This window comes from Arachis hypogaea, chromosome 15 (genome assembly GCF_003086295.3).
Source record: "Arachis hypogaea cultivar Tifrunner chromosome 15, arahy.Tifrunner.gnm2.J5K5, whole genome shotgun sequence".
NCBI classification, from domain to species: Eukaryota; Viridiplantae; Streptophyta; class Magnoliopsida; order Fabales; family Fabaceae; genus Arachis; species Arachis hypogaea.
This window is the reverse complement of record NC_092050.1, coordinates 136,179,611-136,185,905: the sequence shown is the minus strand read 5'-3', so window position 1 is coordinate 136,185,905 and position 6,295 is coordinate 136,179,611. Positions and strand designations below refer to the sequence as shown.

At 32.3% G+C, this 6,295-nt stretch overlaps 1 long non-coding RNA gene across 7 annotated transcripts; it reads right to left on the bottom strand.

Annotated features, from left to right (window-relative positions):
• Positions 1-536: 536 nt before the first annotated feature.
• LOC112747179 (uncharacterized) lies at positions 537-4,729 on the bottom strand. Of its 7 annotated transcripts, XR_011873062.1 has the most exons (10): positions 4,385-4,726; positions 3,517-3,635; positions 3,353-3,426; positions 3,228-3,284; positions 2,844-2,904; positions 2,273-2,728; positions 1,889-2,054; positions 1,535-1,735; positions 1,382-1,422; positions 538-845 (listed from the first exon to the last, which is right to left on the bottom strand). It is a non-coding gene; the product is annotated as an uncharacterized lncRNA (long non-coding RNA). The 7 variants fall into 7 exon arrangements; XR_011873057.1 differs by having other exon boundaries at positions 537-845; positions 998-1,735; positions 4,385-4,729; XR_011873058.1 differs by having other exon boundaries at positions 537-1,422; positions 4,385-4,725.
• Between the last annotated feature and the right edge of the window lie 1,566 nt (positions 4,730-6,295).

Here is a 6,295-nt window from a genome sequence, read left to right as displayed (position 1 = left end):
TTGATGACGGTTTTTTTTAATGCTTGGTGACGGTTTTAACTGTCACTAAATGGTTTTGCGACGGTTAAAAAAAGTGTCACAGATTTGAGCGTCGCCAGCTAACATAGTGACGATTTTGGACCACCGTTGGTAAGGAGTGTCACTAAATTTTTTGCGACGGTTTTTAAAATGTAAAACCGTCACTAATTTGTAACACTTGTAAAGCTACTATATTTTGCAACGTTTTGAAACTGTCGTTAAATTACTAAATCTTGTGACAGTTTTTTCTTATATTTCATGACTATTTTAAACCGGTACAATTTAGCGACAATTTGAAACCGTTACTAAGTTACTAGTTTTTATGACAGTTTTTAGACATATTTAATGACTATTTAAACTGTCATAATATTTTTAGTGACAATTTTTTCCTGTATTTAGTGACTGTTTTCAACTGTCATAATCTCTCCAACATCAAAATTTTCTTTTATTAAGTATTGCAAAAAATATTCCTATTCTAAATAATAATTTGTGTCTACCAACAAAATAATAAATGCCATTATATTTCAACAAATTTAAACTCAATCCCACAAATTTTACAAAAATAGCAACAATGTATTTCAAAAGTTGAATTTGTCAAGTTTCTACATAGTCATAATCCATAAAATATAAATTCAAAAAATCCGAAATTAATCCAAACATGTAAAGTTAACAATTGTACTTATAACTTAATCTTCAACTTTTCTCCGCAACTTCGCTTCACTTGCAACCTCAATAGTATTCAACTTCAGCAATTACTTCACAAGCAACTCTTCAACACAAGAAACTCTCTCTTGTCCTCTTCAATAATTTCTTGTAATCCCCTGTTACTGAAGACCCAAATAAGACAAATCATGCATCACAATATTCTAAATAAACAAACTAATATTATAATAACTGAAACACAAAAATATACAAGCTTGAAACTTGGTTGTTTAACTTAAGATAAAACTAAACAATAACCGAAATAAGTGAAACTCACTTGAAGGTTATAGAATGGCAAAACTCTTTATCCAACTATTTTTCTCTTGCCTCCCTTACCGATCTCTCCAATTTCTCAATCTGCTTGTAAATCACACATTTAAACCCAATACTCTAATCTACAGAATAGAAAACCTTGTTTTTACAATCAATGCTATTTTTGATGCCTAATAATATCTCCACTTATCAGCAAATTTCCTTAAACTCCTATCTATTCCATCTCAAACGAGCTCAAAAGATAAAAACAAACTCAAAAATTGAATGCAAAGGATGATAATACCTCAGAAATCATTAGTCAAAATTCTTTACCCTGTGGATACTAGTGCTTAGACCAAAAGATGATTCTTTCAATGTTGCAACAACTATAAAGCCAGCAATTTTTTACCTGTACAGAGGAAATTTTCTGCCACCTCGAGATATGAAATCCTAAAAACAAATTCAAGCTGACAAACTCAAGGATCAACTCTTCTTAATGCTTATGCTATTAGATGAAGACTCACAAATGATTTTATATCAACAGTAGGCCAGTAAAGATTACCTGTGTGAATGTACCCTTTGCCTTAGATATGTGCAGGCAAGTTGCAATTTCTTTTGGTGCAAAGCTATCAGCTATTGAGATTACACCACATTCTGCGAGAACAATGGCCAAATATATAATGATAGCACTAGCTGTCATTTGCATGTCAATTGCAATTGCATCTCCCTTTGAGAACGTGGCTTCGATTGCATTTGCTACCAGCTTGAAATAAAATGGAAAAAACACGTTAGAAAAGAGAAAATAGATTGAAAACTACTTCTAAGTGGGGAAAAGAAAAATCAGAAAAAAAATGTGAGATACAATTAGGAAAAGAATAATAGCAGCATAATAAGTGAAGTAATCATAAGAGCATACGTTACTAGCTGTCGGAGTTGTTTGAGTGTGATATGATTCAGGTCAGTATCATCAAACCCTTCATCCCTCCAGACAATCGCTAAACTGTCATCTGGTTTGCTACCAGGCTTTGAGGGATCAGAAGTATCCAAAATGCACCTTGGCAATTCTAAATGGACCAATACTCCTGCACCAATAACAGGACACGTAATCAAATTAGCTAAATCAAGAGGGGGAGTGTTTCAATTTGCGAATAAGGTTAACCATGTGATGCTTCAATTTTTGCCACACCTTCATACCTTAGCAAGTTCACTTTTTATATGCTGCATGAATGAGTTGAAAAATTGTATAGAAAATTGTAAAAACACATAGAAATATATAGGAAAGAGTGAGAGAGAAACTGACCCCATGATTACGGAAAAGAGAAATGTAAAGACTGGAACTGTTGGCTCTAAGGCAGTAGCATATGATGGATTAGTAAAGCTTAGACCAATAACAAACAAAAGATGGTTTCCAACTACCCTGATCAAGATTCAAGAAGCAACCAAGGATTATTCTATATTATATACACTTCTTAGTTATATACTTGGCAATGCGTAGTGCAAGACCCTCCTCACTACAATCACATAGAACCTCTACATAACTATCAATGACTTGTGGCATTTCTGTACTTCCATTTTCACTCTCTGGTTGAGTCTCTTTAATATATAAGGGAGCCTGCATCATCTACAGCATAAAACGTGAAGCTTGAACTGCACGCTTACGCATCTGGGACACCATAAAAGGAGATCATTCTGAAATCCCAAAAATTCCTGGCCACATTGAATGCATTACTGGAATGAAAGCCTTGGATATGCAACTCTGCATTATTGAAACAATAACCAGGGCATTAGTCACAACATTTAAAAGTTAAGCAAAAAATAAAGAATGATATTTAATTTACAGCACCAAAGATATGATTTGTCACTATGCTTGCCTTATGATTAGCACAGAGACATAGGTAGTGCTCAAAGAACACAGATAAACATTGCTTCAACCTGTCCAAAGAGTGAAAAAGAATCTCGATTAGCTACCAGCACAGGACATGAATAGTACAAAATAGGAAAGGGAGACTAGAAGAATAGTTACAATCTCTATAGGTGATCCGACACATCCCTCAAAAAAAAAAGGAAAGATTCCAAATTCTGTTTTCTATGCAACAGAGACAAACAACAGTACACTAATAGAAAATGACCTCATATCTTCCATTTAAGCAATAGAAAGAAGTGTGCAGTATTCCAAAAATCAAGAGGCAAATGACAATTCGTTGACAGAACTAAAGAACAAGAACAAAATTACCAAGGGCATACGACACTCTTACCTCACTAGTTTCAAGCCAGACATCAGGCTTCATTGTATTTCCATATCGATAGTATGACTGAAAATCACTAGTAATATTAGGCAGGATTCAAACCAGGTTCAAAGAGGAACAAGAAATGGAGGTACCTTTGGCTCAGGAATCACTTGAGAACCAAGACTTTTAAAACGCGCTTCGAGCACGTCTTCAGTAAATCCCGTTCCTACTCAGAGTAAAAATTTCAAAATATAAGACAATTAATTTTAAGAAACAAAGGAACTCAACAGTTACTTAACAACATCCGATCACTCACCAATCTTACAAATACTTTGAAGTTCTTCGTTATTGTAGTCATAGCAAGCAAGAAGAAAAGCACAATAGACTCCTACAAGACATCATTCAGCTTTCATTTCAAACCACTTTGAGCTCAGTCTGTAATATAGCATTATGTAGAAAAACATAATTATATCAAGTTAGAGCAAATTCGTAAATCATTAATAATAGACATAATTCAATTAAAGATCAAGTTGGTATTCCAAGATACGTTGAAGAATTAAACTGATATCCATTTTAGACATCAAGCAATCTACTCAATGATAAAGAATCAAACTCTGTATAAGACTAACTTGATAGTTGATATAGCCATATACATTTGGCCGACAAATTTGAGTTTTAACTACCATTCAAATGCTTTTAATATGTTGTGAATAGAAAAAGAATTCAACACCTTTAATTTTCTAAATTCAGCGCCTAGTATGACTTATAACTTCTTAGAGCTTAAGATAGTTTACTTATATTTTATTCCAATTAGCATTTTTAGCTAATTAGCTTTTCCATTTCTAGTGTAGCAATTTGCATAATTCAAGAAGAGTACTAACCAATTCATGATGTCATCAAGGCACAAAAATATCAAAGAAATCAAGAGAAGAAATAATAAAGAGAAAATTCAAAGAAATCTAGTTGAAGCATTTCATCGAACATGTTGAGTGCGAAAAAAAGAAATAAGAGAATTCAAAGAAAATAGCAAATATGAACATGAGGATATAATCATTACGATAAATTGCAACAAAATAGAGCACCAAGATCAAACAATTGCAACAACTTCAGCACAACAAACATTAAGCAACAACAAAGGAATTGCAGGGGTAAAAAGTATAGTAGAAGAACAATTAAATACTCACCATCAGTGTTTAGTATTGAGGTTGGAAGAGAAAAAATGTCGATGGATGAGGAATTAAGGTTTGCACTAGAGGGGAAGAGAAAGGACGACGCGGGGGACAGCGAACGGTGAACGGTGAACAACGAACGGTGAACGTCCAACGCGATTCACAACGACGAACGACGAACGGCGAACTGTAGCATGGTGAAGGTTGTTGCGTGACTTTCTCTATTTCTCATCTCATATCATCTCATCTGAAACAGTAGTGAGACAGTGAATACAATTTTAGAAAAAATTAAAAATTAAAAAAAAAAAGAAAAAGAGTGAGAGAGATATAGAGTCGGTGACAGTTTAAAAATTAAGAGTATAAATGTCACAATGTTGATTAATAAAGACCCTTAAAATAAGGGTCACAAATTAAGTGTAGTTATTTGGCCAATTTGGTGTAGTGAATGCATGACAATTATGTTCGATTTGCTTTGTGTTAAAGGTTGTTTTTATAAAATTGTTGTTGAATTGGTCCTAAGTTTTTTGAAAAATTAGCCGCCATGAGTATATTTGATGCAAATCGAAAACTTGTGGGACAAAACGGAAACAAAATAAAACGTAGGGGTATTTCTATAAGAGAAAGTCTATATATGGAGTCAGCACTTTTATTAAAATTTGCTCAACATTTAACCAGTAAAAGAAAAGTGAGTAATCTCATACCATTAGACAACACTCATGACGGCTAATTGATGGCTATAAATCACAAAACTTCTTTTTAAAATTCTTGCCAAATTTCTGGAATAAAAAATGTATTTTACTCTATAATATAATTTAAAATTTGAATTTAAGTGGGATTATTATTATTATTATTATTATTATTATTATTATTATTATTATTATTATTATTATTATGTGATAATTGTTATTATTATTGAACAAAGGATTAGTTAGATTGACCGTAAAACTATTGTTTGTTAAGTAACGTTCGGGAGTATATTTAATTTGAACTATGTGAATTGAGTTTTTTTTTTTTTTAATATAAATTAGTACTGAGTGTGCAATAATGAAACTGGATTTTCTGCAAGGTGACGAACACTTTCTATATATCAACTAGACAAAGAACTCATTTCAAGTAGGCATTAGCAAAAGGTACAGTTATTTATGTTTTCAAGCGTGCTTGCGAAGCCACTTCTTTAAAGAGCTGGGCTCGAGCATGTGGCATTTATGCACGCATTTGTCCTGATTAAGAGGTGGTGTCCAAAAACACACGTTTCACATGCCATGTGGTGTAGATTAGCATTACCATATAGAATGTGTTATATCAACTTGGGCTTGGAGCTAGTAGGGATCCTTTGAGCAGTTTCCTAGGTGATGAACGGGTGCGTGGTTTATTACCGGAGTCGAAGCATTCTTGATATCTATCAGGAGCTGCTAGAAGTCGTTCCAACACCTACACCAATTAGGGTTAGAGTGTAAATTTATCATGGTTCAAGGATACAATAATATGCGGGGATTTAATTTGGGAGATAACCCAATTTCCGAGTAGCTATTATAGCACATACGAGAATAACTATGCTGGTATAAAATATAAATTAAAATATACATTAAAATTAAATTAAATAACGAATATTTATATTTATATATAATAATATTATGACTGATTTAATTTTAGTATACATAATATTTTTGATCCAAAAATTCAACATACAACTTATCAAATATATGCTATTTGCAAATTGGTCAAACATTTAAATTAGAATGAGGTTGTTGCCTTATTTTAAATTTCGAATAGAATTTAGCTAACATATATCCTAAGTAGTTCTTAATATACATGATAAGCTTATCAGTAATAAAAGTCTAAAAAATTTTAAATTTTTTTATTTAATAAATATAAAATAAATACATTAAAAAATTAAATCTTTTTGTATGTTTAATAAAAACTTTT